The 18,279-nt window shown below is 37.6% G+C and overlaps 1 long non-coding RNA gene across 1 annotated transcript; it reads left to right on the forward strand.

The window, feature by feature from the left end:
* Positions 1-2,320: 2,320 nt before the first annotated feature.
* On the forward strand, positions 2,321-18,006 carry LOC114015619 (uncharacterized). The gene is made up of 3 exons (XR_003559640.2): positions 2,321-2,496; positions 16,018-16,060; positions 17,914-18,006. It is a non-coding gene; the product is annotated as an uncharacterized LOC114015619 (long non-coding RNA).
* Positions 18,007-18,279: the final 273 nt, after the last annotated feature.

Genomic DNA, 18,279 nt, shown 5'->3' on the forward strand with positions numbered 1-18,279 from the left:
TCATTGATGAAGATATTTAACAATACTGGTCCTAGTATGGACTCCTGAGGAGTCTCCATCTGGAGATCCATTAAACTATTGACCACTACTGTTCTCCAGTTTAGCTCCTTAACTGTCTTTTTGGATGCTTCTGCATTCAGTGGGGCCTTAAATGTACCTGAAAAAATTAGCCTCCATCCTGGTTGTCACTTTCAACAAAGAGAATCATGATACATAATCATTAATTCCTTTCCTCCAATTCCTTTGTTTTTCTGTTTTGTTCAGATTCAGATCTCTTCCACAAGGTTTTTGTGTGATTCAAAAATTCAATATTCGTTTCTAATTCTAATACTTCTCCCAAAGGATTGTGGATAGCCCTTACCTGGTGTTGACACTGCTGATGTTCCTGGGCTAGAATGAATCATCTCCTGGGCACACTACAAAAAGAACTTCTTGCTGAAATACCTAGTACCACATTTATCTTCAAAAAAGACATTAACCTATTTAGAAGGAAAAGAGCTCTTCTGACTGGAAGGAGGATACCCAAGCCTGGACACCTAATCTATATGTTAAAAACTGTGATTCATGTAAACAGAGTGCTCATCAGACCTCATGCATGCACACAAGAAGAATGTGCATGTTTCCCTAGCGAGTCTTCAAGATGACACATGAAAATAATTGGACAAGTTTGGGTTGCTAAATGAACAAATACCTGGAGATACCAAAGCAAGGGTATTTCTGATGGATTTCTAGCTGAATTGTTTAACTTGCTCCTTTGGGCAAAGGAAAGCTAGAATTACTTTAGAGCTTGCACTGCTGCTATTCTATCAATATTTGCTTGCTTGACGTCTAGTACTGCCTTTCAAATTCCCTGTAATGTTGTATCTTGTATTTTGCCTGTCAGAATTTACACTGCTTTCTTTTAAATTTGAGTACCATCCTGCTGCTGCTCTTTGTGGAAAAGAGCTTCAGCTTTCATAAATTACCACACCTACAGAATGGAGCTGTGAGAGCTTTATAATTGAATATTCAAACACTTTAACCCTTCCAAAGCTGACATTTTTTTGCCATAAAGCACCGATTTTTCTATGTTTTTAAAGGCCTGAAAGTGATCTTACACTTTGTAACCAGAGATATCTTTAAACTGCACCAATGGATACATTCCCAAAACACTCACAGAGGTCTCAGCAGATCAGATATTTGTCCCGATCACCATTGTGCCCCAGATATCTCCAGCTACAGCCATGCTCACGCTGTGTTAGAAACAGCTGTTTGATACGGGGTAAAGTAGAGACTGAAACCTCAAGCAAGCCAACATCAGGTGTAATCCCTGACTGCGTACTTCATCTGTTGCTGCCATCAGAAAGCAAACAGAATTGCTAATTTTTACAGAAATTGAAAACTTGAATTTTATCAGTTGGACAGAAATTTCCATTTTGAATTAAAATGGAAATTATTTGAAATCAATAAAGAAGAGGAAAATTATTAAGATACTGGAAAGCTACAAAATAGAGTCTAATTTATGCAGATTACAGAGCTTTCGAAGTACAGAAATACTCCTTAATTCAAAGGAAACAGATGAACTGCTATCTAAAAATGGCAAAAAAACTGCCTTGACTTTCATGTTGGAAGGACATTTATTTTCTGCAGTTTTTGCAATGAGCTAAAATGAGCAATTTATTTTGTATTTATTTATCTTCAGACATGTTTCTATTTATGGCCACGTTGCACGCTCAATGGAGTCTTAAAATAGCAAGGCCGGGCTCACGGGCTGACTCAGTGGATCAGCATGTGGAGCAGGGCAAACGCAGCCGCTGCCCGCCGGGAGCAGGGCTGCATGGCAGCACGTGAACGTCGCTCCTTCCCGCTGGGTGTCTGTGGGCTTCTGCGGGAGCCGCTGGTCCTGTCCCCCCATCGCATTGCTGAAATAGCCACAGTTAATATTTGACATCCCTGTTGGTCTTATCAATTGAAAGGCTAAAAGCTAAGTAAATGGTGGTGGAAAATATTGTCTCTCAAATTTTGTGAGCATTGGGATCAACTTGAAGAACAACGATGGTTAAGAGTGAAATGTTTCCACTGCAACCTCCGGCAGCACACGCACTGTGCGGACTAGTCACAGTTTTCTCTGTTCAGTAACACTGGCCAAGTGCAGGGCCCCTGTGAGGAGTGACCGGGGCTGCCCTGGGCCGGGCACAGCCAGTTCCTGCAGGCTCCAGCCACCACAGCCAGGCCCCACGGCCTTGTGAGGTGGTGGGGCCTCCGGGTAAACCTGTTTATAAAAGGTCAAAATCCTGCCTTGCAGGATGTGAGAAAAAAACATGAGAGAAAGAGCCCTGTGAGCACCGAGGTGAGAGCAGAAGGAGGGGCAGGAGGTGCTCCAGGCACTGGAGCAGAGATTCCCCTGCAGCCGGTGGGAGACACCACAGTGGAGCAGGTATTTCCCAGCACCTGTGGATGACCACGGTGGAACAGACATCCACATTGCAGCCCATGGAAGACCCTACACTGGGGCAGGTAGATATTTCCCAAAGGAACCACAGGCTATGGTGGAGCGGGTTTATCCTAAAAGACTGCAGCCCATGGAAAGACCTACGTTGTACCATTGAGACTGGGGAGGAGGCAGAGGAGTTGGGAATGAAGGAGTGAAGCTGAGCTGGGGAAGAAGGGGTAGATGGAGAGACAGTATTTTTTCGTTTTTCTTTTCCTTTTTTTTTTTTTTTCTCCCACTACCTAAATCTATTTTAATTGCCAAGAAATTAAACTAATTTTTCTTCAAGTTGAGTCTGTTTTGCCCATGATGGTTAAAGGTAAGTCATCTTCTCATCTTTATCTCAACCCACAAGCTTTTCCACCTTATTTTCCCACCAGTCCTGTTGAGGAAAGGGAGTGAGAGAGTGGCTGGGCAGTGGCCAGGCAGGCAGCCAACTTCAACCCACCACCGACATCTCTCATGAACACTAAATTAACTAATTTCTTTTTTAAAGAAATAAATTACTTTTTTTTTTTCATTTGATGCATTTCTTAATTCTGAAAATAAAAGGCAATGTGTGATAGAAACTCGCATTCTAGGAGCTCATTGCTTGCTAATGGAGAGCAAAAGTTATTGCCAGAAGACTGTTAGATTTTTCTAGTCTAGCAACTTTGCATGTCATGTAAGTGCACTTGCAAACCAGTATCTGCCATCCTTTTTCACAGACTATGTGCAAGAAATTGTGTTGCCTGTTTGAGGCCAATCATTTTCTGATGAACAGGATAACTCAGTTCTAATGCCGACAAGACTTTAATTAGAATTTACGTAAGTTTGTCTTCTCCTTTTGTAAGGAGGTCTGTCAGGACTGTATAGTTATTTTGTAAAACCCAACAGACTTTTTATACTTCTAAGCATATATTATGAATGCACTTTAACTTTAATTAGAAGATGGGTTGTTTTATACACTAGTTTCTTCTTAAGATGCTTTCTGGTAAGTATGGAGAGTGAAAATTCTCTGAGTACCTTCCTGTTCCATCTATTTCTCCATCGATTTTCAAAGCCAGATCCAAAGGGCCTGGCCAGGTAGCTTCATTTTAGAGAACATGGCATCAGGTGATTAAAACGATAGTGGCAGACTTGTCAAAGTAGCTTCAGGTGAATATTGACATGTTTCATCTGTGAATAAACACTCCAAAGTCTTATACAGTGAAGGTATGCATAACTCTATGCAAATAAATGAAATTAATTACATTCAATCAAATACCAGCTTCTAAATAGACCTTTCTTAAAAGGAATCTGGTTTTTTATGTTATGCTTCTAAGAAATTCTTCCTCAAAACCTAGACAAGACAGATTACTTATGAGCTAATATTGTATCTGCTGCCAAGAGTCTGAGATCCCATAGAAAATGGAAGAAATTACTGCAGTTTTATTAAAAACAAGCAAACAATCAAACCTTAGCATTGCAATGGGAAGATATTGTAGCTCTCACAGCATTGTTTTTCTGTGCTCTGCTGTCCCCAAGGAAAGTACGTATTGAAATGGACGTCATTGGTACAGATGCTCAGCAGCTACTTCCGAATATAGTTAAGAATAGACTGTTCCGCAATATTTTTCTAAATGAATTACCAGGTGCATTTTTGATATAAGACAATGTTTTCTTACATTTCTATTTTCTTTTGGAAAACTGTCCAAATTGCTTTTTCTTTACCTGTTTTTATTAAGTTTTTATAACTTCTGTATATTTGATATCTTTCTTTTGTGATTAATGCTGTGGATTTGTAGTAACATATTATGTTGTTTAGTCTTCTGCTGAAAAAAAAGTGGTTTATCCCCTGACAGCAGAAGCTTCATCTGAATTCGCTCTGAAAATACATGGTGAATCTTTGGCATCAAACCATGTGTTGTGGTTAATTTATTCAGTTGGTCTTTTTTATTTTTATTTTATTTTATTTTATTTTATTTTTGCTTTTCTCATCACTACACAAGCTTTCTCTGTTCCAAGTTTTCATCTTTGTTAGTATTGTTATTTCCTTCTCTCTCTCATTAATTTATTGGGGAAAGTTTGAGTTTTTCTTATTTACTAACTTCAACATTAAATTACTGATTTATCACAACTTTGTTATATATTTAAAAATAATCCAATACTCAGCCAGAAAAATATATGAATAATTCTTTACAGAGTAACACTCTTCTGCTGGAAGCATAACAAGAAATAAGTATCTCCCATACTGCCAGTTAAATGGTGAGGGATTAAGTTTATTGACAGGCAGGGAAATGCTGATTGTGGCTATACTGTTGTTGCTAGCTGAATTCTGTGCTATTTTAAGGAAAGTATTGATGTGAAAATTTTAATTATAGAATCGATAGTGAGAGATCAGTTTACTAGGACCTCATTCTTTGAATATCCATAATTTTCTAACCCTCCTCCCTCCATATCTTATGGTAACAATAAGTTAATAAACATGAACTGCAAGGGAGGAATATCTGCTTCCTTTCAGGTCAGCAAGAATATTATCCAATATTATATACCAAAATCTGGCTGACTGAGTACAGCGTAGGCATTAGAAAAGTTCCTGCTGTAAATTTAACATTGGCCATATCATTATTCACAAATATGAAACAAAAGGAAAAAGCATGAACCATCTGAACTGTGTATTTCAGTATCATCACACTGATTTTTTATATCAATATTTCCAGCACAGATCCATGAAAGAAAACTAAAGTTTATGCTGAATCTATCTTCTGTTAGGTGGAGAGTGAAAGTGACCTCTCAGAAACTCAGAATGGGAATATTGTTCAATGGTCTTATAGTGGTGTTACATTTGCCATAATTCAGTCAACTTTTAAAGAAGACATAATGACATAATGTTTAAAAGGATCAACAAGTGAAATAACTAGGAGGACCATTGCAATGCAGAAGATGGTAAAATAGGCAACCGGATTTGCTACTGGGATTTGATAATTTTCAGGAATTGTGTGTCTTTTGGATGTAGCAACAAGTGTCAGTATAGGTAAATACGAGATTAGATATACCTTGAAGAGAAGACATAGTCAAACGTTATTAGATTATTTCACATACAGTCTGGAGTTAACTAGAAAATGGGTAATAGAAAGTTACCAGATAAGGTGCTGAAGTAAGTCTATTAGTGAGCAGATGGCTTGTGCTTCTGTGTGCACGTTTTGTAAATTGCTTAGATCCTTGTTTACAGTAAAGAAATTCATGAGAAATGAGAATCAGATTATCACAGTCACATAGCCACAACCACTAAAATTTACACAGAGCTGCTTTAGTTCTGGTTTTCCTATGATTTGTGTTGTAGTGGCAAATTGTATTACAGCACTTCTTGGCTGGACTTATTCACAGCTACTTTTCCAGGTTACTATAGGTCATATATTTTCATGCACCTTTTTTAGCCATATATGAGACTGGGTTTGTGTCTTTTGTTTTAGGGAGAGTACGATAGCACTTTTTTTCTAAACAACTATATTGGTATATTAGTAAGCTTGTTTAGTTCTTTCTCTGCGTTTGTATCTTTATAGTTTATCCTTAGTCACATCTATATGAAGTTAATCTATGCTATATTTAGCATATTTATTTGTATGCAGACAGATATTTCCTTGAACAAACTGACCAGACGTTCTGAATGTGACATCAGATTAAAAATATTGCAGAGTGTTTTTGCTGAGGACTTGTTAAAGTTATGTTGTTAGAAATCACTGGTACGTGAAAGAGATATGCAGTCATTTCCCACTGGATTTGTTTCCATAGTGATGAGAAGGTTTTGATATTAGCAACTCTGTAGATATGTAAAATTTGGGTTTTGATCCAATTCCTAAAATCACCTTTTGGAATTAAGTTTTTGTGTTCTGCTGGTATCATTCTAACTATGTATAGCAACACAATCTATGACCATTTTTCTTTGAAGACTATGATGTGGGGATGAGAATTACCTTCATTAGTTTAGACACTTAAAATTAATTGTCTAAGTCTAAACTAGTCACTTTAAACTCCTTTTATATTCAATAGAAAAAACAATCTGCCACTTCCAGGGGAAGTTCTTATTATTATACAATAATATTCTATGCAAAGTTGCATAGAATGAATTTTACCCAACATCTGGGGCTTGTTTTCAGTGCTATGTTACTTTGAGGCGTTGTTTGTGTTGCCTGTTATCTGACATCTGGACACACGTAGGAACCTTTTGCTTGAAGTGGTACATTACACTTGAAACACACATGATTTTGTGTGGCTTGAACATTGTTTTGATGTGTGATCACTCTTGTTTAGCCTAAGCTATCTCAAGAAAGGTTAACCTGTGCATAGATAACTTCAGTAAAACACCGTGGAGAAAAAAATCCTAGGAATGTAACTGACTCACATCATTACTTTTCTATCATTGGAAGACTAACCTTGACAGCACCTCGGACCTGATCATGCTCTGCACCAGGCAATCAAAATATTTCTGAAGCCCAACTATAGGCTTCAGTGCAAATCAGTGAATAATGCCTTGGGAGTCAAGAAATGTTAAGCTACCATCTGATGATCTAAACACGTAGATGCTCAGATACTGGTCTGAGCCCCACTGGGCATATAGCAATGAGCCACAGTCTGAATTATTCCCAAATTCAGTTCAGTGTCTTATTCAGTATCTCACGCTCCCTATTCATGAACTGGGCTTGTTCAAAATCCAATGCATATGAAAAAATTGTAATGAGATGAGACTTTGAGACTAGGAAAATTGTGGCTTTGAGTATAATGTCTTGCTGGGAAGTGTGGTTAGATGAAAGACAACAGGTGTTACTATGAATTTATTTAATGTCACTAATGTTGAGGACTTTGGTTGGTTTTGCTGTTTAGGAGCACAGGCAAGAATGCTGAACATTTACTGGGTGCTTTTCCAAAGTTTCTTTCAGTCCAAACCATAAATAAGATGGCTTGTATTCCCTGTGCTGGAATTCCCTCCGGGTTTTCTGGGTACTTTGTACAAACGCTAACCTTTCACATCCAAGGATAACATTTCTGCAGTTTTTTCCCACAGAATTCAATCAGTAAATAAGTTCCATCTTTCTGATTTGTTATGCTAAACCCCTTGAAGTTGTAAGCCATTAAAATCTTTCCTAACAACTCAGTCATGGTAGGCATAAACTTATTTTCTTTAAGGACTCCCATGGTCTGATACTTATACTGCATTAGAATCTTTCCATATGTTTCTTCTTTGCCTTTGTTTGGTTTTTTATTTTTAATTTTTTTTTTTTAGAGATGTGTGAGCTCCTCAAGATTTTCAAAATATAGTTGATGCAAAATAAGATAAGTGTCATTCTCCACGGTGGAGAAAGCTGCTGGAAAAGTTGAATCTTCCTGATTAGCACTACCAAGTGCAGTGTGAAAGCTTTGGTCGCAGCCCCACATCTAAGCTAGGGTTGTTTCTGTAACTGTTTCTGGTTATCTCCATATGTGGGCACTGTTTTTTGTGCAATGTGAATACCAATGCATGGAGTTAACCAGGAACTGTCAGTCGGAAATGTCTCCATATATAGAAAATTATACAAATACATTGTTTTGCTGTTTCAGATTAATGGCTCTCTTAAAATCATGCTATAACTTCTTGGATCTTTCCCACATAAGCATGTTTGGCTTAGTTGCTTTTTGTACACAGTTTCCAAGAAGCTTCTGAAGAATCCACCCATGTTCTTCCCTTCCATAGTGACTCTGGTATTTAGAGTAAAACGTTTAATCTGCTTCATTTCCCATACAGTTTTGCAGAGGTATACTGAAAAACATGTATCCCATTATCCAATAACCCCACTTGTGTCTGAATAAAGGTAATATCTTTCTAACATGCAGGCTTCAGAACACATAGAACCTGTTTTGATAAAATTTTAAAAGGTAGAGGCTTCCAAGAGAAGTTACGAGAATGACCATTGAATTAAAATATGTGTCTCCTAGAAAAAGAATTTAAAATTTTGTCTCAGTTAAATTACTAAAGGCGATGATACAGCATAACTTGCCCTCAGGCATTTCTAAATAACTATACAAGCAGCAGAAATGTGGTTGTGGAGGGCATTCAAGTATAACATGGAGATAACAAGGACCAGAGGTGGCTCACAAAATTACAAGGTTTCAGATTAGAACTAAAGATGCTGTCTTTTCAGAAATGCAACTACCCATTAAAGTACCTTACTACATATGCTGAAAATGTTTCCTATCAAGAGTGGATCTTTTTCTAAAAAATAAGTACAACATAGGCACCCACCAGCAAACATAAAGGAATGATAAAGGGCAAATGCTCACATTAAAAATTCTGATTATTGTCCCAGCTTCTCCAGCCTGACCATAAAATGTTTTGGTGAAAGAAAGCCAAAGTCAAAGAACAAAGTGGAAGGAAACTACCCCTCTGTGTGGATTTAAGAGATACACTCCTGTGGGCAGAAGAGCAAAGGAGAAAAATTAAGTTGGAGCTCTGAACTGTGAAAGGCTTCTCAAGGCCATGACAAAATGATGATCATTTTGGGCTACGATAGGTATGTGGGCAGCTTGTTTGCTTTTGTTTTCTCTCTGGTATTTGTCCTTACTGCTACATAGACAGTGTTTTTGTTCAGACAAAGCTCTTTGGCAACTGTATGACAGGTCACAACCTCCTGAAAGGCACACAACATACATCTAAACTCTGTGGGATAAGAAGGGTAGCAAAACTTAAACTTACAAGGTACCTTAAATCCTTTTATGGTCTAGTGAAGGAATTCCAAGCACTCACCCCAACACAGTTTGATGTGAGCATCAAGCTTAATGATTATCTGAGTAACTGTGACAATGATTAGACAACCCTCTGGTTAATCAGTCATGACACGTGGCTATCATCTTTTCTTTAAGGAAATGGCTCAGCACCAGCTTTTTTATTTTGCCTTGTTGTCTGTGTGTTTTCAGCAATACCTTCTCTTCCATTCCAGGACCTCAGGTGTGACAGCCTATAGTGGAAATAGCCAATCAAACTTACAGTCTGAATAAGAATTATCCCGATTTCTTTTCTCTGGTAATCGTCAAACCTTCTTTTTCTTGACACATAGAACGAGACCACCTCCTTGATTTTTTTTCTTCTCTGAAGGACTAGTTTGTCAAATGGAAAGAATAACTCTATGTTATTTCTACCTCTTTCTTTTTTGTTTGGTTTTTCAGGTGGAGTTTTTCTTTGGTTTTAAATTTCTGGCCTTGCCCTTCATAACAGCAAGTTTTCAACAGCAGCTTTCCCAGAATACATCAAGTAACTTTCATTACCTACCAAGCTCTGGTCCCTGTTGTGACTATTAAAATCTGATTGATTGAAAATCTAGAATTAATTGATTTTAAACAAGGAGAATAGTTTTAGGGCCAAGTTGATTTTTTCCTTCTGTATCCAGCTGAAGTCCGCACAGAAGGCAGCATATGCCATGTATTTATATATACTTTGTTTATTTAGAAGATTTTGTGCTTCACAGCTGTTATAGTCAGTTCGTCATAGTACTGTACTTTGCCTGAACCTCAGTAGTGGAACGGATGGGCAGAAAAATGAATATTTGGCTCAAATGCACCCTGATGCAATGAAGATTGATAGCTTGTAGTTTCCAATTGGCCTTCTCTATCTGTAGATAAGGGAGGTGGCAAAGAATCCACCTGAGTGCATTGCATTGCATTTTGGTTTCTCAGTCTCAGTCCAAAATTCAGATATATTTTTTTCAGTTTGGAAGCTAAGCTGAGCAGGAAATGAAATTACTGCCAGGACATCCAGTTGTTCATACCATGGACTGGAGCAGCAAGAATGACATAAGGGAATTCCAGCAACTCATCTGTTTAATTGTGCGACTGGGACCCATTTGGCAACCAGTCTTAATCATTGCCCATACTCTTCCAGTCACACCAAGGAACTGCTCAGTTCAGTCTAATTCCTATAACATACATTCAGCAGGACATCCCATGTTAGGGTTTTCTTCCACCTGGCTACATATCCTATCATATTTCTGAAAAGTTCCATGGTGTGAAAGACCCAACATAGGTCCCACCAGATAAACAGTTATGTTCCTCCTAGTAAGCAGAGACAGTGTGATAATAAAAAGTCTGCTAATATATTGTGCAAATTATTTCCAGGTTTGTTCCATTTCCCAACACACAAGGTTTTATTTTTAATAATCCATTGAGAAATGGACAGGAAAAAGAAGAATTTCTTCATTGACCAAACATCACAGGCAGATACCTCATTTCTTCTCAAACGAAAAAAGAACGTCAAGCACACCACCACCACCACCACCACCCTCCCAAATTAACCAACCAACCAACCAAAACCCCCAAAACCCCCAACCTCCCCAAAATGTTTAGTTGAGCAGGATAGGGTGCAAGCAGAGGCAGAAGGAAGAGGAAGGTTAGTGAAAAGGTGAAGAGGGAATCCGAAGTGAAGGGAGCTGGTCAGGCATCTCTGTTGTGGCAAAACAAAAGGAAAGTTTAAAAAGAAAAAAATGGAGCTAGGTTACTGAGAAATGGGAAAGAAGATAAGGAAGGGAAGTGTCCACAGGCAAATAACGAAGCAAAAAATTAATCTAAGTATCGAGTCCTGTAAGGAATATTAGAGGACAAGAGGGAAAGAGCCAATAAGTAGGAAGGGCAAAAAGAAAAGTTTAAGGGGAAATGTAGAGGACAGTGAAGCAACATATTTCAGGAGCCCATGTTATATGTATTTTTGTCTGAGAGACAAAGGTGAATTTGAATGACTGAATAGATTCAGCAAAACTAGACCCAACATACAGGTGTGCTTAAAACATGAATCACCCTGGATAAATGAGTCAATGGCTCTTTTCTAGGTTGTTTATTGTCTGCAGACCAAAGAAGGTTAGAGGTAAATAAGGCACAGATGATTATTGTCACAGGCAGTTACCTGAAATGAAATCCACCTCCAAGCTACACTTGATCAAATGGCTCATTCTTAATATTTGTTCCAAGGTTAGCTTTCCTGTGGCAGATCAACCTGTGATGAGCCAGACAGGTACTCTTTGTTGTCAAGTACTGTTTGAATGTTTTCAACAAACACTTCTCAGATTTCTGTTTGCCATTGGGTATTTGTGCTGTGTGAACAATCAAGAAAATTAACATGTGTGAAGATATTATTTGTTGGTGGGATCTAACCTACCTAATTTAGGAACTTTATTTGTGCCTGTTTTTAAGTACCTAGGAAGCTAGTTGGGATTCCCCGCCAGTCGCAGGTGGAGGGCTTTGGGGATCTCCAGAAGGCAGTCCTGTGCACTTCAGTTTGATGACTACATGTTGACTCTTAAAGATTTATAATACTATCTGCATGGGATTTTCATGAAGCCTTGGCATCTCAGGGTGCCCAAATTCTGTTCACTTGGCATTACTATTCAAATAAAACCACATACATAAAAAAATAAAAATTAGATATTCAGGAGCTTCCACCTTGTTCTTTTTGAGATTTAGTCATTGTAGATGACATGGTTTCTGATGAGAGAGATTGTAAACTCATCTCCAAGCTATTTATTTCTAAAATGGATTTTGTTTGGGATATGCTTACAAATGAAGTGTATGTGGTTTTACTCTAGCAAGTCTTATAAAATAATGGATTTATCAACTTAAAGTAAAGGTATTTTAAAGCTTATTAGGGGAAAATATGTAAAAGCTGCATAGGTATAATTATTTTGGGGGAATACAGATAGATATTAAAATAACTGAGAATTTCTTCATTATTTTAACTGTCTATAAATCACCTCTAGGAGCATATCTCCTTCTTTATTTTAGAATACTTGCAAAAATATGAAGTGGAAGAAGCAAAAGCTGGGAAAAATGAGAAAAAAAAAGTTACTCAAAGAATGAAAAGGATACAAAAAATCTAAGAACAAACATAAAACTCTCTACTAACTTTACACAGATTCATGTTTCAGTTTTAGGTCTTCTGTACTGCTGAAGTCATTCAGTAGATATAAGATAAATAGATAATAAATGTATATACATTTAGAATTCTGATCAAGACCAGCATGGTTATACATGAGCAATTGAACTCTCCTCTCATTAGCCAGAAGGCTTCTGAATTTCATGCAGTGGCCGTCAGCCAGTGTGGCAGGACTGTTTAGGCCTGCCAAAGCTATAACCTGATGGCACTCTCTCACACAGCATAAAAATGCTGTGCAAAAAGTTGGAGAAGATTTTATTTTTTATAGCAATATGATAGCAAGTTATATTTCTCTTAGACATATGACATGCTTATGTATAGCACTGGGATTGAAGGCAGACTTATGTCTTAGAGCAGTACAGCTATCTTTTTCATTTCCCATGCAAACAGACAGAAAGCTGGCGTAGGGGAAAAAGTGTGCTGTAAAATTAATTCTAAAGGAACAAATAATTCCCTAAAAAGTCTGTATATAACAGCGCTCCATTTTAACATAGTTAAATTGCTTCAGTCTAAAACAAAGATAAAATTTTTACAGTTCTCATTGTCATTATCAAAACCCATAGGATGAAGTATAACTTTAGCAAAATATTATGATTGCTGCATTTTTTATATAGTTACTTTAGAACTGCTGAGCCAATTAAAAAAAAAACCATCAGAAACTGTGTTTGCATATACCAGATTCCATTGTCACATGCACAGGGTAAAAAATAGGCAACTACTGAGCTATTAAGTTTGATAGCCATGCTACTGAGAACTGCTAGCTTTTGGAAGAGCATGTCAATTTATATATATATATATATATATATATATATACAGAAAAAATACAGATGTAGCAAAAGCACAGTGAGCATGATTAGTATGGATAATCTTTAAGCTTTTGTGGTGGGTTGATCACAGCTACCAGCCAAACCCCCACCCCTTGCTCACTCCTCTCTACAGGAGATAGGATGAAAATAGAAGGAAGACAAGAAGAGTCATAGATGAAGATAGTGATGTTTTGATAGAAAAAGCAAAATGTGTGTGGGCAAGCAAAACAAAAAGAGGAATTTGTTCACTGCTTCCTTTTGGCAGGTGTCCAGCCCCATCCTGGAAAGCAGGGTCTTTTGACCTGTAGCATTTACTTGGGAATACAAATGTCATAACCATGAGAAACACCCTTTTTCCTCCTTTCCCTGAGATTTTTATTGCTGAGTGTGACATCACTTGTTGTAGAATATCCCTTTGATCAGTTGTGGTCACCTGTGCCAGCTGTGTTTCCCTACAAACTCTTGCTCCTCTGATCTGTGGCTGTAATGGCCATGCTGCTAGAATGCTGGTAAATAGCCCAAAGTTCGTTTGCATGAAAGTATCTCTATCAGGAGTGTTCTGGTTTTCACAGTCTGTTATGACCCATGACTTGGATAGGTGCAGACTCCAAAAGAACGTATCTACTGCATTTACAGAGTGTTCTGTGAAGGTACTGTGGAAGAAAATATTCCAGTGGGGCCTTGAAAATAGCCTGCTCTCTTTAGGGCTATACAGGGCTAAAAGGGACTGCTTAGAGAGTGGTGGCTTTATGAAATTTGAACGATGCTTTACTTGTCCACATTATGACATGCTGCTTTCATTTTCATTAGGCTGAATAGCGTGTCTTTTGCCCTAAGGCGAAGTCCAGATTTCATAATTTTGAGAATAGATTGTCAGTTATTTGGGTATCTAGTATAATTTTAGAATATTGTGAGGTTTTGTCACATACACAGAGCACACAGAAACTGTCCCAAATCACAGAATATGGACCCCAATCTAGAGTGTTTCTAGTCATTTTGCTTCCAGTGTATGTTTTCATGATCAGTAGCACAGAGGGCTGAGCACTCTGAGTTCAGCAAAATCTGGGATATTACACAAGTTTCAGGCTTCAGTGATACAGTCTGGGATGGCAGCCATGGATACAGCTCTGGCAAAAGTATGAACTCTTATAAATGTTAATCATTGAGAGCAATTCAAAGCCTGACATGCAAGTTATTTCTTCTTTCCTCAGCCTAAGTTTCTGACTGAAAAATATATTTATTTAACAAAGTTGATCTAATCACCCCCTGGCTGTAATTGCCAGAATATAACTAACTAACTAAATATTGAAGGTGGCAAATACATCCTTGTCTTTCACACTTTTGCACGCTACCTGTGCTCTACAACTACTTAGATTTTAACTTCTTTCCTTGTGTTAAATAATTTCTCTTTTTTTCATTTTTTTTGTCATCAGTATAAGGCAGTATTTAGAGCCAAAACTATCAATAATAATAATTATACAGCACTTATAAGTGAGGTTACTTTGCAGATGAGGAATGCAGCACATTATCCTGATGAAATTCTATGATGTTCTAATATTTCTTGACCAGTTGAAAGTAGACACAAACTTGAAAGGAGCCTTATGAGAGGAGATAGAAGAAAGTGGGAAAAGAAACAGTACAGGCAGCTGCACAGTCTGTGCAAGGGCTTTTATAAACCATTGCTGCTGTTTGGAAATCACTTTGATGTGAAATTGAATTAGGTAATCTGTCTCTCAGCTTACCTTTCCACCATGTCCTCATCTCACCCCTCCAATGATTTTTGATAAGTAAGTTACAAATGTGCAAGAAGCCTTTTAAAGCATTTAACTACTTGATCAAACCAAATTATGTCACTCTCACCCACTTTTTTTTTAGTTGTAAAAGAACTGAGAAAAGATGTATCTGTAAAATGAAATTCACTGCCTTGAAGCCTTGACTCCAGCCTGCATACCAGTCTTTTGTAGAGTTCTCTGAACATGACAGGAAACAGGAAAGGTGTAGCTGTGTTGCTGTCCCCAGTGAGATGCTGTGAGAAGAGACAGTGACACATTAACCTGCCTTTACTGCTTCTAGTTTTTGTGATCAGCTTTCCTTTCACTCTCATCTTCGCCTGTATCCACCTACCTCTGTCTTACAGTGAGGTTGCAGGCATCCATTTCATTTGGCCTTTTAATTATTTCAGGCTACTATCAAACAGTTTAGCCATATTTTATATTAAAAAGCAAATTTATGATCATATGCTAGCACCCAGCATATTATGATTTTGAAACAAATATGTGTGCATATGCTAATATAGACAAGAACTAATGGATAAACTAATGCATGTGAATATCAAATTAAATATAATCTAAATGTATAGAGTATCACTGAATTCTAAAACGCCCCAAAAAATAGTTAAATCTAAGGCATGCTTCTAGTAGTACCTTTAATTCTTAGGTTCTCTAGTATTTCTAATTGTTATCCATATTGGCATGTTTTATTGTGATATTGCATATTTTATCAAATGGATATTTGAACGTATGCAGTACATTATGTCTTGAGAGGTGGGTACATGGCTCATTCCAACAGGTCATTGGGATTTTAACTTGATAATGGTTGTCAGTGCTATGACATGCTGAACTGTAGTACCAAAGAACCTTGTCTGAACTAGACTCTTGTTTTGTTTTGTTTTTTCCTGGTGGAGCACACATAAAATACAAAAGGGGCTTGCAAACTCAGTGTAAGACAGAGGTAGGTGGATACAGGCAAAGATGGGAGTGAAAGGAAAGCTGATCACAAACCCTGCTGCTTTGCACATCAGGAACTTAACTGGATTTTTTGTTGTCTTGCAGATGTGAAAAATCAGCGGGAATCAAAGATGGTTCCTCAGACAAGGTAACATTAGGAGGAACTTTTTTCCTCCCTATGTCAACCAGCAAGACTAGAGCAAAGATAATTTTGTCAGTCCGTTTGTTTGCACGCCTCCTGTACACTGAATCAAGCATAAGGTTTTGTCTTTGTGGTCATAGCATTTTGCAGTCCTGTTCTCTCTTAACTGATCTATCTGCCACTTTCCCCCACTTCAACCCCACAACACCAGTCTCTCTCCTTAGCTTTTAAAACTGCCAAACACATACCACTGTGCTTTATTTTGTAATACTTCCATAGTCAGGATTAAATCCTTAAAAATAAATACAAAACTAATTCAGTTGTGTCATGGTTTAACCCCAGCCAGCAACTAAGCTGCTCACTCACTCCCTGCTCCCAGGTGGGATGGGGAGGAGAATTGGAAAAAAGGTAAAACTTGAGGGTTGAGACAAGAACAGTTTAATAATTGAGATACAGTAAAATATAATAACAACAACAACAATAGTAATAATAATAGTAACAGTTATAATGAAAAAGAGGAATAAAACCCAAGAGAAACAAATGATGGACAATACAGTTGCTCACCACCTGCTGACTGATGCCGAGCCACTCCCCAGGCAGCGATCAGCGGGGCCCAGCCAACTCCCCACAGTTTATATACTCAGCATGACGTTATGTGATACGGAGTATCCCTTTGGCTAGTTCAGGTCAGCTGTCCTGGCTACGCTCCTTCCTGGCTTCTTTTGCATCTGCTCGCTGGCAGAGCATGGGAAACCTGAAAAGTCCTTGACTTAGACTAAGCACTACTTAGCAACAACTAAAACATCCGTGTTACCAACATTATTCTCATTCTAAATCCAAAATGCAGCACTGTACCAGCCACTAGGAAGAAAATTAACTATCACATCTGAAACCGGGACAATTTCTCAATATCAGAAAGAAACTTTCAGGAACTGAGGTATGACCGCTTCAGAACTTGAGCAAGAATTAAGTGTATAAAAGAGAAAAGAAAATCTGCATTCTAGAGTTTTGATGAAGAGCAAATAGGTCCCAACCTGGATGTGCGATCTGGAAGAAAGTTATAAAAGCTGACTTTCAAATTACAGGCTTTTCAAATGGAAAGGATGAGTCCTTCTGAGAAAGAGCAAGTGTTATGGTTGAGGGTAACTGGAACATTGCAATTGTGTTTGAAATGCTAGACAGAATGAAAACATTCCTTGCATACTCATTCTAACAATACACACTTTCCCCCAGTATTTTGCTAAGCTACGTCTTCTGCTCTCTCTGAAACTTCACAGTGAAAAAGTTAATTGGCTTCCTTGACAGTTCATTCAGTAAAATCACTATCACAATCTCCGCATTAAACTGCCTATTATTTTTTTTTTTATTTTTTTCTGCAATATAGGTTCAATTTTTGCTATAGAGTAATAGTAAAATTTTTGACAGGTGATTAGTAGGACTACTGGAAATTACATTCTTTATCTTGTAGAGGGAAACCAGTATATAAACATATCAGGCACAGTTTGTTTTCTGGTATGCTGGCCGGTCTTACTAACAATTCCAGAGTGGGTCTTTCTCTTGAATACTAAAATCTAGCAAGGCAGGAAAGTTGCATCCATCACTAACACCTCTCATAATGCAATTTATTACTAGATATTTTAGATCTTATGCATTAGACAGCAACTATTGTAGTCCTAAATTAACAACAAAAAATAGATATTTTTAAATAAACTGTGGATGAATTAAGCTTAACTAAAAAATAGTAGCTGAATAATGTCTTTGGTTTATCCAGTGCCACTCCTATGCAGAATGTTTTTGTTTCTTCCCCAGTTTTCTTGTGCATTTAATTCAAATGTCATTTTCTTGCTTTTGTCATTCAGTCTGTGGCTCCTTATTTGAGGCGCATCCATTGTACTCTGTGAAGATACCCATGACAGCTTATCCCATGGATAAGCCCTCAAAAACAAAAAAAAGGTAAGGCAAAAGGGGTCAATGTCTCTTCCTGTGTAATGTTTTATAAAGCAATGATCATTACATTAACATAGTTATTGATATAAATATATATATATATATAAGCGCTACTATCAGTGAAACATAGCTTCTGGAGAAGCACATATCCTTGGTTTGAAGATATCAGGAGAAAGCATGTACGATCCCTTTTTCCAGTTTATTTTCCTTTGGTAGGTATTCCCTTTCAACCAATTGGCTTTGATATCTCACTTTTTTTGCTTCATCCTAAAGTAAAG

The sequence above is a fragment of the Falco cherrug genome, chromosome 6 (assembly GCF_023634085.1).
Source record: "Falco cherrug isolate bFalChe1 chromosome 6, bFalChe1.pri, whole genome shotgun sequence".
NCBI classification, from domain to species: Eukaryota; Metazoa; Chordata; class Aves; order Falconiformes; family Falconidae; genus Falco; species Falco cherrug.